A 13,261-nucleotide genomic window follows, 5' to 3' on the forward strand; every position below is an offset into this window, starting at 1 on the left:
TTCGCTGTCACTGAGGAAGCTCAGGGTGTGTGTGGGGTGGGCTGTAGGAGTGTATGGGAGTGCGTGTGTGCATTGCAGAACACTATGTGTTTAGGCCACCAAAGGGCACGTTTTGGGGGGTGTTGGGCTCTGTCGGGCCGCGGCCCCTCACCGGTCGTGCGGCAGCTCCGCATTCCGACCCCACGTGGGAGGCATCGCCGCTTTAAGGCGCCGGAGGGCCCGGCCCCACCCCGCGCGGGGGAGGCCGACCCTAGCCGGGCCGGGCTGGGCTGCGCTGCCCGCGCCCCGGCGGCAGCTGCGACGCCTGCAGGGGAGCGCCGGGCGCCGGGGGTGGCCCGTCGCGCCGAGCGCGCTGAGGCTCGCCGCGGCTCGCCGCCCCGCCTGAGTGGTGTTATTGGGCGGGGGAGGCCCCGCCGGTCGCGGCCTCCGGGCTGAGGCCTGCCCGTCCAGGCGGCGCTGGGTGTCGGGCATTTGTCCGCGCTGCGGTCCTGGCAGTGGTGCGGCGCTGGCGGTACCCGTAATGAGGAAACCCCGAGCGATGAACCCCGCTGCTGCCCACATAGCCGGGAAACAACCAGCGGTAGCGCAGAACCGCTTGCTCCGTTGGCAGGTACAGGGGGAGCTGCCAGGACACACTTGGACAACCCTCGGGAGCCATCAGGGCGTGACTTCTGTCTGTTAATGCTGAGGAGCGCTTGCTTTGGCGTATATGGCGTGGAGGTGCCATGGGGGAAGGAACGGTTGGGGACAACATGAAGACGAGGTCTGGGGTGGTCAAAGGCAGAGCATCGGCGTGTGAGGGTGGGGAAGGTGCCACCAGTCCTGGGCAAGGGGTGCTTTCCGTGAGGGAAACACCTGGGAACTCCTGGTGTAAGTTATAATTGTGCATGTGGCTCTTGATAATCGTCACAGTGCTGGATTTCCTTGATGTCTCTGCCACCTGGCCAGCCTTTCCTGAACACCTCTCCCCTCTCCCCCCAGCCTCCTGCCGTGTCACTCCAGGAGGTCGCTGAGTGTGCAGTCCTCTTGTCCTGTCAGGTGGGAGCTTCAGGGCTGCTCCATGGAACCTGCTGGCACAAGGTGCTCTCATAACCCTGGTAGGTCTCATTGTATGTCTCCCAAGAAATTGCTTGATGGCTGCTTTCGTGAGAGCCCAATAAAAGTGCTACTCTGTAGCAGTGGGAGGCTTTTAAATCATAATGTTAATTTTGTAACTACTAAAATAGACATGGGGGGGGATATTCAGCAGGGACTGGGAGTTCATTACTCACTTGGCAATAACGTTGTTCATTAACAGACAAAACAATCAGTGGAAGAAGCAAGCACTCCCCGTGTTCTCCCATGTTCCTTCACTGCTGGATGCTTTGTGAAGTTCCTCCCCAACTCCTGCGCTAGTGAGGGAGGGGAATTGACTGGTTCAGGGGGGGTTGCTCGCAAAATATCAATCGTCTAGCCTCCAAGTTGCTTCCAGCCGTGATGGAAGGCTGTTGCCATATGGTGGCCACAGGAGCTATTGGTAGTGTGTATAGCATAAGTGTTGTCTCAGCTGGCAACATTAGCAAAAAGGCTACCAGTGAAGGGGTTTTTTTCCAACTACTAGATTAAAGCATGGTGAGAAAAACTTGCATACTGTTATGACTTAGCTTATTTTGTATGTAAAGTTGGGATTTCAGTCTCCAGGGTTTATAAAAACAGGTCCTGTTTTGTGCCCGGGGTCCGCTGTGACTTCAGTGGAAATTAGGCATGTTAAATTTTCTGAGAAATGAAGGCTATTATCTAGGGGAATGGAAGTAATGTAAGTTGAAGTCTTCTTCTAGGGAGTAGCCTGTGGTCTTTAATGCTTAGGTTCCTCCTGAAGATCATGGCTTTCCTTTTCTCTAAAGGAAGTGTCATACCACACACCTGCTCACACGAATAAGGTTGCTAGATAGCTGTGGGTGTTCTTGTTTGTCCATGTCTGCCTTTAGACATTAAAGAGATCCAGAAAATCAGGAAGAAACATGGCTAGCTGAGTTTAGTTTGGTCTCGAGCATCCCTGCATTTGGAGGCGGCAAGAATCCCTTCTTACCTGTTGTGCTTTGGTTCAAGCTGCTACTAAAAGACAGTACAGATGCTTGAGCCCTTGAGACAACCTACCCTTTTTAAGGTCTTCCCTGGAGTCTGGTTTGGAGCAAAATGGTCTCTGCCTGGCTTGGTGTTGCAATGAGATTACTGACAGTCCTTTCTGTCACTGCATGAGCCCCTCTGCTCCCTGCAAGTTGTGCAGAATCTACCCTTGGTCCATGCTGACTCTGATTTATAACATAATGTTGACAGGTTAAATTAATTAAATATTACTGATTTATATTTACCCAAATCTAATCATGACGTTCCCATCTCCATTACTGACAAGATAAATACTTGCTAGCTAAAGCTTTAATTTCCTTGGAGTACTATTTTTCTTGAAATGAGCTAGCAGGTTTGTGTTCATCATGTGTCCTGCTGACACCCTCCCAGGCACTTGGTACCTGGCTGCACCATCTGTGTGAGGTGGGCTTTGGCTGAGGGCACTCACACAGGTAAAATTATTATGAGTTAGAAGTGCTTTGCAGGAAAGCAAAGGGTTCCTGCTGTGTGGAGGGAACTTGGGTCAGGTGAAGGCCAAATAAGATGGCTTAGTATTTGTGTGTACTTCAAATTGTTGGCTTTGTCCAGACTGGAAAGGCTTTAATGGCTAACATTTTTTAGCACTGGGATAGATCACATTGCCTGTAATGTGTGTGTATAAGCCTAAAGGACTTACGTCCCACCCCTGCAAAGAAGCCTCCCTGCGTGTTGCCATTGTGCTCACTTATGTGTTTATTAATGCTTCCTTAAGAGAGAACAGTAATGCAAACCAGTTGGAACAGTACTCTCATCCTGCAGAAGAGCCATATGGCAAGGGAAACCAAAAGTGCCGAGATTGCCCCACACGGAGCAGTGGTCAGAGCCACGGAGCTGCCAAAGTGGAGCCAGGCCACGGCTGAAGCTGGAGTCAGGTGGAATTTGTACATAAATCTCTCTGATTTTGTGTTCAGGGTCCGCAGTGTCTCTTGAGAGGGGAAAAAAATGTTCTTGTTTTCAGCCTCTATCAGTCACTTCAGGGGGATGTTATTAGACTATTGGGATGCTTCTTGGCTTATTTAAGTCATTCTGCCTTCTGTCTTGAGTATTACTAATCCCTCAGGACACTTGACACCAATTCTGCTTGGAAAAAAGTATCTATTTGGAAGCAATCCTGCCAGCATACCATATGTTACGAGTTTATGGTTTCCTTGTTTGGCGACTTGGGGCACCTGTGTGAAAACATTGTTGCTTTTGATTTTTAGCTCTTGCTGCTGTTTATACTTATGTCACAAGGTGATTGCTCAGGAGATAATTGTGCTGTCCAAAGTGGAGGATGCAGTACCCAGGAAGTCTAGTGATTGGCACTCCATAAGCATCACAAGCTTATGAAATTAAAAGGGCGAGAAAGGAGGGCAAGGAGCAGGGGAAATTCATTCATTTCCGTGCACCAGAAACCAAATACATGTGAAATAGGATTTGGTTTTGTTTTGTGACAGTCTGGTAAATGGAGTTTAGAGGGGCTCTTCAGCAGTGGGATGAGTACCATGAAGTGAAAAAGTCTTGAGGTAGTGGTATTTGCTGGTATGGCAAGGGAGCATTCACCTGCATCAGAAGGGATGCTGTTAGGGTCAGTCAAGGTGCATCCAAAAAACCTCCATTGGTGGTACTATTGTTGGGAGCCATCAGTGCCCTTAGGAGGTGATCTCCTTTCCCACCTCCCCTTGTCTCCAGTGGTACAGTTAGTTTAGCCTGGTCTTTGCTCCATACTCACTTTGGAAGGCTTCTGTACTAGCATTGACCACCCTCGTCAGTGCCATGACATGTCCCTGGACTGCAAGGTTGGGACCATGGCTAGGTAGGATATCTACACTACTTCTTTGTTTCCAGTTGGGAGTGGAGGTCAGAGCCAAAGTGCCCAATAGCAGATGGTGCCAGTTTGGTGTAGCTGTCTCTTGTCCTTGGTGGGCTGTGGTGGAGGGTGGTATCAGGATAAAGCAAAAATAGCAGCAACTTTATGTCAAAATCCAGTAGTCTCGCTAGTACGTGGGGTGGATGGCTGGGCAGACACACACAGAGGACCTCCTGCATTCTTCCCACTCTTCAGTATGTGAACAAGAAGGAGTTTGTCAAGAGTGGTGTCTGTGAGGGGCTAGATTTGGGAAAGAGCCTTAGTCTAAGCATCGCATCTCCCAGCTTGGGAGTCATCAGGCAACTACTGTAATACCAAATACTCTTCTGATTTAGGGCCTAGGCTTCCCCTGTTATGTGTGAGAACAGTTACTGCCTGAGAAAGTGATTTAGGAAAGCCTGAATGTGGATCCATGATGTTGACAAACAGAAATGTTTAGGAGAAATATATAATTTAAGCTCTATCCTTTGCTTTCATGCCAAGGAGAACACCTGTTTCAGCTTGGGATATACAGTAATGAATCTTCTCCTTTTTCTGTATTCTGACTGATACCTAATTATTTATGCAGAGAGGAGGAGATACTGAGATATTGAGCCCTGCCCCAGAAGGGCCAGCAGACCAAGAGCTGAGAGGACCTGGCTTCAGGTCTATCAAACAGACAGCATCACTGAGCCTGATCTTTGTTAGAAGGGCACTGGCTATGCAAGACAAGGGGATCATAAGAGCATTGATTCATTTTGTTTTACATGTGGTCTGCCTGTGGCAAAGGCAGAAGAATGGTTCAGTGGGTGAATTGGATGGGAAACAATGTGCAAGGCTGCTGCCAGGCTGTTTGCTCTCCACACTAGAAGGAGGGAAAGGATATCTAAAGTATTTTTATTGGCAGACACTCAAGTGTCTTTAGGATTATGTGGGAGGATTGATATTTTGGATGTCGGCATTTGACTCGGGTTAGTTATCTAAGTCTCCCTCTAGCAAGGTGTCAGCACATTTTTCGGATTCTGTTCTGTTAAATGCCTTAGATAAAATCAGAAAATGCTTCTGGAAAAAGCCTTCATTAGACTCTGCCTCAACTCTTTCATTTGTCAACAAGCTGCTGCCTCTCAAATAAGAGCAACAATTTTTTTTCAGGGAGTAGCTGAACCAAAGGAAACAAATATTTCAGGTATTCCTTAAGTGCCTTACACTTCCCTTTTTCTCTCCTGAAGCATGCATCCTTGATTGCTTCCTTAATTAGTACTTTTAAAATCTCTGTCTATTCCCATTTATAAATAAATAAAAATAGAAATTCAGAGTATTAATTTATCAGGCACACAATGTGCATTCTAGAGAGCAAATTTAACACCTGTACATGCAAGGATTGAGTGCCCCCCACAAGCTCCTGAGCCACTGACTTCGGTGAAACATCTCTCATAGCCCGACTTCATTAACAAGGATGCAAAAAAACCATGAGAAAAATGAATTGCCTGTGCAATTGCATTTAATTTTCATTCTAGCAGGTTTCCCAGTTCACTTGGCAGCTATTCTTTTTTCTTTTTTTTTTTTTTTTTCCTTTTCTCAGTTCATGCTTGCTTTCATTTTTTTTTTTTTTTTTTTTAATTCTTTCTTGGTCTTTTTGACTGAACAAAAGCAGTCCCACAAGGGCAGGCTAATGTATTCATAGTTTTGCTGCAACTTGGCTGATAGAATAAGCTGAAAAATTGCTGCCTCCCATTGTTTACTGAGAATCTTTGTTGTGCTTTGTAGGGTTGAAGTAAGTGCTGTCTAGTGCCCTCTGCTCTCCATCCTTACAGAACAGAGCCTGTTGCGCTGAACCTGCTCAGGCTGGAGATAGTGGAAAGGCTAAAGTTCAGGTTCACAGACCCAAAAGTAAATTACAGAAGTGATTGCTTGTTTGAGCATTCACTTGCTTGCTCTTGCCTTTCATTCTCCTAGATCTAAGTGCAGTGTATTGTTAATGCCTATCTGAACATTGCATTAAGCTCTAATTAAGCCTGCCAATTAAAAAAACCCCAGAAAGCAGGCTTCTAATGTGCCTGGTAGTAATTTATATTTTCCCCCTCAATTTTATGACTACAAACATGTAACTGGTAAGTGTGGGTTTGTTGTTGTTTTTTTGTTGTTTGTTTTTTTTTTTTTTCTCTGAACTGCAGACAAGTGCTTAATGAACTCCTACCACAGTGTTTACCTTAAGGGCTAGCTTTCATTATAAAATGGCTTTGGACAAGCATCACATGAAACGTCCAGACCTTGCCAGGCTGTAGCTAAGGTTGTGCTGGAGCATCATAGAGAAGTCAAATTTGTTCTCAGCTTTTCATGCAATGTCAGAAAACACACTAGAAGTAACACGATCAGGAGTGAATATGACAAAGCTGCCGGGAAGGTCTTTCTGGAAATAGGAGAGAAGGTGCAACATCTAGAGTACTGGATCCTCTATCTGACATTGGAGCAAGAGCCACCGATGGTTACAGGAAGTGTAAATCCTAATTTGCTAACCAAAATCCGAAAATGGAAGTATCAAATGATGTGGCTTTGGAGCTTCCACTGAGGCATCGGGAGTGAGAAAACTAGAGGGCAAAGCCACAGTCTAGTATTACCATTTTATAAACAACCATAAAAGAAGGGAGGTGGCTTCTGACCCACAGCATATTTGTAAAATAAAGCATATTGGTAGGATTGAGATTACAGTGTTTTGTACAAGAAGCTTTTCATGACTGTAAGGAAAAACAAATTGGGATCACACATTACAAAAAAGTCCCAAACCTCAAAGTCAGTAATAATCTTCCTTTCAGGAAAACACCAGAAGTTTAGCTGCCTTATTTTGCTATACATTGAACAGGATAAAATAATAGCATAAACCAGAGACCAGAGCCAAGATACCCCAATAGGTCTTTCCTGTCTCTAACCCTCAGCATCTATTTTCCTGAGGAGCACAATGATGGTTTCTGCCCTTCTGAGCTTCTGAGTCACATACTTTAGCGCTTATGAGTTTGCATCAAGTATGGAAGTTGTATAGCAGTGGCAAGCAAATGCTAGACATCTGAAAGGCTGTGGAGGAAAGTTGTGACTGAAGATGTGCAGCTCCTAGATAGGCTATCCTGGCTTGTGGACCTTAATAAGAGATCTCACTAATTAAGCTTTAATACTGTGGGTAGGGAAGGCTGACAGCTCTGCTCTAGCCTGACCCATTTCTCAATGTGCTTTTGTGCCTGCCTGATTTTTTTCCCCTTCCTTCCCCGGCTGTAATCCTTATGGAACATCTGCCCCAGCCAGGAACAAACAGCAACTTGTTCTATGGACGCCACGTCCTTGTCAGAATGCTCAGGTCCTGAAATCCTTCTGCCCTTTGTTCCTCTGCTGCTTTTTTCCCCCCTCTAACACCACAAGATTTGATTAATCCAAATGCTGAAATCCCGCAGGCGCTGTAGTTATTTTTAGTATTAATGTTAGAGCTCTGCAAAGGGTGGATGAAGATTTATGATTTTGTCTCCTACAAATCTTGCGGCCTTTCCTTTCTCTGCTACAATGTTGGGGGGAGGATGTTGGATGGATTCCACCCCCCCCCCCCCCGATGCGCCAAATTGCCTTTTATTTCTTTAATTAAAGAGCTGCAAGGGCTAGCAGTCTTGCCTCATGACCGTGGGACAGAGTGGGTCCCTTCTGGAGTTCAGCACATCTATAATTTCTGCTTTTGTTTGCAGTCATTAAAACTTCATAAATCTTCATCCTGGAAAGAGTCTTTTTAGTGCTTTCTGTTGCAAGCTGGGAGAAGAAAGGTTGCTTACGCATGTGAGCACCCAAACAGAACTTTCATGGTGGAAACTTGCTTTATTTTCTGCTTTAATATTTTCATCTGCTCTTCCATTTCCTCCCGCAGCTAACATGTCCGCGCTTGACTTCAGCAGGCACTGAGTTTGCCCTTGAGAGGGCATGGGAAAAGATTTTTTTTTTTTTTTTCAGTAAGAAATGTCAAAAATGAATTTGGGTCTCTCTCTGCTTGTGTCTCATGCGTTGCTCTCCTTCCTGGGCTCTGGAAGTCCAAACACGACTGTGGTGTTACCGTCTGACTGGGATACAGTTGTTCCTGCAGATTATTTTTTTTCCCCAAGTCAGACATGCCATACACCATAGCTGTTTCCTGGCGCACTTAAGTCTAGTTTCCAGTTTACACCCCAAAACCACACTTAAAATGAATTTAATACATCAGGGAGGCAGCCGTAATTACCATATATTTTCCAGCACGTGCTTAGGCATGCAAGTAGGCCCATTTGTGCCAGTTGGGAGCTGCTGTTTTCTCCCTGTGTCTTCCTCCTGCTTGCAGTGTAGCTCCCCATACACTGGGAGGGCTGCACTCTGGGTCTGTGGGGGCACAGAATGCTCCTTGTCGATAGAATCAGGTGCTTAGGAAAAGTTATTACTATCGAAATTATTCTGCTTTTCTGAAAGCAAAATTTCTCTCTTTGGTGCAACATTTTCTAAAATCTGGATGATAATCAGCAATTTCTAGTAATGTACCTTTGCAGCAATGCTGTAGACTTTGGGAAGTGGTTGGGTTTGGTTTTTTTTTTTTTGTGGCTCTGGACACAGCAGAGGTTGCCCTGTTAGAGGATCCTACCTTTTCCTCCACCAAGCAGGGTTTCCAGTGCAGCAGTGAGCAGCGTGGCTGTGCCGCGGCGCCAGCCATTGGAGGGCTAACCAGCTAGGGGTGTCTCGAGCTATGTGTTTCCCCATACAAACATGAAATCAATACACTGAAGCAATTAACTAGACTTCATACACTTCAGCTGGCAAGCTTTCTGGAGTCTATTCAAAAAGGCAGCAATAGTTCCTGGGCTGCCTGACAGGGAAATAAGCTCAGGGCATTTCTTTTGTTTAAGTGGTGAGGAGAACACAGGCAATCTGAAATGGGAGAAGATTTAATGACCTTGTTTCAACCTCAACTTAAAAAAAAAAAAAATTGAGACATCTCTATATCTTTTTATGTTCCACTGTTACAAGTGGAGGAATCAATCTTTTCAACATCTGAATAGGATTAAAAAATTTGCCTACTCCCTACTGTCACCAGCACCTCTTTTTGGTAGGCATTAGTGAGTAGATTCTGGTAACTTTTTGTTTGGCAAATGATGGTTCATTTGCCTGAAGGGCTGAATGAGGCAACTGCTGTTTTGACAAGCAGAGCAAAGCTGTCAGGCTCCTTTTCCCTGTAGGCCACTATACTTAATGTTCCTGGTGCCAGATAATATTTGACATTTAATTTAAGACCCTCAGTGCCTGCATATAAAACTTTACTATGATAATAGTGATAAAGCAGCAGAGTGTTGTATTTGACAATCTTTTCTTTCTCTCTCCTGGCCCATCCCCATGCTCAGTTCAGGCTGAAGGATCTTACTTGAATTAAGGAGGGGAGGAGACTTAACCCTGAATTTTTATGAATTGAGGAGACCTGACTTGCAGATAAAGATCTAATAATGAGTCTTATTCTGGCTGTGAGATCTTTCACTGGCTCACTCCTAAGACGCCAGGCAGAATTTATGCAGAGGAGGAGGAATGGATGAGGGATAGTGTCAGCAGAAGAGAAGAACCTTCCGTTCGTAATTCATCCAATTACTCATCTTCTCACAAAGCAGCACATTCTGTCTCGATCAGTAATGCATTTCCCACAGGAAAAAAATAGCACTAATAGTATCGACAAGGCTGTGTTTGTACTGAGGAGGAGATAACTGGATTTTTCTGAAATCACATTGAGCTGCATCAGTGCTGATGGTGCTCAAGTCTATCCTGCAGGTGAAAGTAGGTCAGGCTGGTGGCTCCCAGGAGGAGAGGTCAGTGATACTGTGGCAGCTTGTCCCCTTTGGGGAGCATGGGCTGCACTCTCCTGCACGGTGTGATGGAGGAGCAAATGTCAGGGACAATATGTCTGTCTTTCATAAGCAGTCAAACCTGGTAAGAGCTGAGGTGATACTGCTGGGGCCCTGGCTGTATCATGTCAGTGGTGCTTTGTCCAGGCAGTTCCCCTCCCTGATGCACTTCTACAGGCTGGTGTATGCCACTGTGCACCTCTGCGGCAGCAGGAGTTGGACCTCATGGTATCAGTGCCTCAGGATCTTAAATGCATGTGTTATTTTTCGTGCCTAATGTACACGTGGTAGCTGTCCTTCACTCTGACTGTGCCCCAAGTCCTGGAGAAGGCAGGCTCATTCACCCAGCAGTCTTTTGATCCTAGACAAGGTGGCACAGAGACAGTCCCTGACTCAGCAGGTAAGGGGACACAGTGGAAATCAAGCTAATTTTTTTTTTTCTTTTTGCCTTCCCGCATTTAAAAAATACCCCATTACTGGGATCAACACCAATGCTTTGCCACTTGTGTTAGCTGAGTGGGGTGAAAAAGCCATGGTGAGTCATACTTTTAATGTGGAGATTAAAATATTAGTCGTGAGTATGCGTTGGAGACAGTACTTGTGCTACTGCTGGTAGAAGGCAACTGGGAGGGAAATTCTTACAGGAAGAAAAAAATATTTTACAGAGTCTCTGGGATATAACGTGCTTCCCATGAAGAAGTTATGTACCCAGTCCTACAGCAGACACTAGAAAGAGTAGATGGATGGTGTTTGAAGTCTTTCAATTTAAAGTGAGTGGGCATGGCACGGTATGGGGGAATGGGTTTTCTCTGAGCAGAACAAATATTCCACATCAGGGTTTAAAAATAGTGCCTGCCTGCATGAAGGCCCCCAGCTCCTTGTGTCACTTCCAACCACCCACTTCCTCCGTAATTGTCTGGAGTGCACTTGTTTCTCTCCAGCTTTTAGCAGTTGATAAGATAGCTGTTTAAAAAACAAACGAACAAACAAACACCCAAAACCCAAAACAAAAAAACCCCAAATAGTCAGTCTGTGTCCATGCTGATGCTGCTTTTTTGTACATTTTCTGTGTCGAGATTGCTTAGCCTGGATTCCAGGACTTTTCATATCTCAGCAGATAGAGCTGGCGGAGGGATGGCTGGCAGGGCTTGCCCTCAAACCTCATTCAGGAGTTTGTTTTGACCCACCACCACGTTTTTGCTGCAGCTATCACGTGGCATACTTTGCAGTGCTATGGAGGAGTAGCTCTTGACTGTGGCTTAGGCTTTTACACATGAGAAACTGGCTCTGTTGATAGCAGGAGCTGAGGTCGTGGGGCTCAGAGGGGGCTGTCTATGGCAGGTTGCAGCCTCTGCCACAGCCATCCCGTTGGTGCTTCCAGAGCATAACACAGAAACCCACAAAAAAATGCAGATGGAAAGGTGCTCCAGGGAGCATCAGTCTGCCCTTCCCTCAGGGCAGGATCATTTGTATCTGTCGTTTCCAACGGATGTTTGTCTAACCTTGTCATGCAAACCTTCAGTGGTGGTATTCCACAGCCTCTTCAGGAAGTCAGCACAAGTCTGTTACTACCCTGAGCATTAGAAAGCTTTTCCTAATGTCTGTTTTAAATATTCCTTGCTGTAATTTAAACCCACTGTTATTAACTCTTGAGCACTCCTACCACTACTACCTTCCATTTTTCATTAAGAATAACTGTTGCAAGTACTTATTCTTTATTAATAAAAGTGGCTTGTTCAGTGTTCCCACTTACAAAAATGCTTCATACTAGATGCTCTGACACAAATTTCGGATTACTTCATTAAGTAAAGTGGGGGAAGGGTTGGCAGCATCTGGCTGAAGTGATCTAGAATAATCAGCAGTGTTATTAGTTAGAAAATGTCAGGCCACAAAAGCACCATTTATGAAATAGCAAAGCAGAAAGAAGACATTTACCAGTTTTTGGTGTAATTGCGCAAGCTGCTGTAAGATTTTTCACTGCCTGAGTGGGGCAGCAAAAAGGAGGTGAAAGGGCTGATGGGTTGCAGGAAGAGGCAGTTTTGGGAGGGTTACCTTACCTCAGGGGCCTGCTGGTCGGTCTGAGTTTCTGCTGCTAGAAGAGTCCTCCAGCACCACCTGTGAGCTGTGGGAATGCTAAGACGAACCTCTGCCAGAAGGCAGGGACTACCAAGAGCAGATGATTCAGATGCATCTTGCTTATTTCTGGCTCTGCAGCTGGGATAGTGTTCCAAAAATGAGTGAAACCAAAGATCAGGTGAAGAGGTCTAGAAGGGTTTTTTACCACTTGATACAGCCATTGGGAGCTGTGACTCATGCAGTCAGAGATGATGCTTTAACATTCGCTCTAGATCTATATAATTCTACTGGTGTGACTGAATTACTAACAGCAGCATTTGCAGAGAGATGCATTTAGCTGTCTTAACTTGCACCCCCAGTCCCTTTTTCTTGACTGATATTTGCAACAATGATAATAAAATACATAGTTCTTAAATTTTATTTATTTCTATTATTCCTTTTGGAATTATCTTGAACTGCTGTTTAGTGGGGAGAGTAAGCAAGGAGGGAACAAATGAAGGGAATGCATGGTATAGTTTATGTCCTCACTTGGAGCTAGACCTGGTTAGCAGGATGTAATGTGGCAATCCTGTATATATATAATACATTCACTTGAATGTATTATAATATACAAATTCCCTCTGTTTGCTACTGCTTCCACTTCACTAATAGGCAAAATGGTGGAGGACCCACCGTTTTGGGCCCATTCCCAGGCAGGACAGTTGAAGTGACACCTAAAACACTCAGTAGCCTTTTCACTGGCACTGCTAGATGCTGAGTTTACAGCTTTGTGAACTATGACTCCATCTTGTTACGCTGTATTCTCTTCTGCTGCTGCCTCTGGACTTTTCACTTTGTTCTCTAATACGAAACAGTCAGTGTTTGTGTTCAGGATCTGCTTATTCTGAAAATAAATCTCCTCACAGCCATAAAAGGACCTTATCTCAACCATCAAAGATAAGGGAAGTCCCCAGAGTGCTAGCTCTTTGAGAAGCTTGAGGGTGGGGGTGGATTGTCTTGTTTTTCTAACTGATCTTTTCTATGTTTACCCAAAAAGTAAGTAGGAATCCATATGGGGTTGTAGCTCTCAAAGAGCAGGCTGGGTGGAAAGCGGCTTGCTTTTTAGCAGAGCTAAGGGTAAACGGTACAGGAAAATAAATTGGAACTTGGGAAACAAAGGTTAAGTGTCACAGAAGGATAAATACACTGAAAGCAGGTCCAAGGAAGCAGGAGATAAGAAAGTAGTTGTGAGGAGGTGCCGAGAGCACAGAAGTGTAGGGACTGTAGGAAAGATGCCAGAGTGTTTCTCACTGCCAGCCCAGGAGCCCATGCTTTTGCTGCAGCTGCTGTACAG

At 45.4% G+C, this 13,261-nt stretch overlaps 1 protein-coding gene across 1 annotated transcript in view; it reads left to right on the forward strand.

The window, feature by feature from the left end:
• The first annotated feature begins 301 nt into the window (after positions 1 to 301).
• Positions 302 to 13,261, forward strand: part of LDLRAD3 (low density lipoprotein receptor class A domain containing 3) — a 232,132-nt gene continuing 219,172 nt past the window's right edge. The window contains exons 1-2 of the mRNA XM_075502523.1: positions 302 to 610; positions 982 to 1,097. The gene's annotated coding sequence lies outside the window, so the exon portion shown is untranslated. The remainder of the gene's footprint in view (positions 611 to 981; positions 1,098 to 13,261) is intronic.

Source organism: Mycteria americana, chromosome 5, assembly GCF_035582795.1.
Source record: "Mycteria americana isolate JAX WOST 10 ecotype Jacksonville Zoo and Gardens chromosome 5, USCA_MyAme_1.0, whole genome shotgun sequence".
Taxonomy (NCBI): Eukaryota; Metazoa; Chordata; class Aves; order Ciconiiformes; family Ciconiidae; genus Mycteria; species Mycteria americana.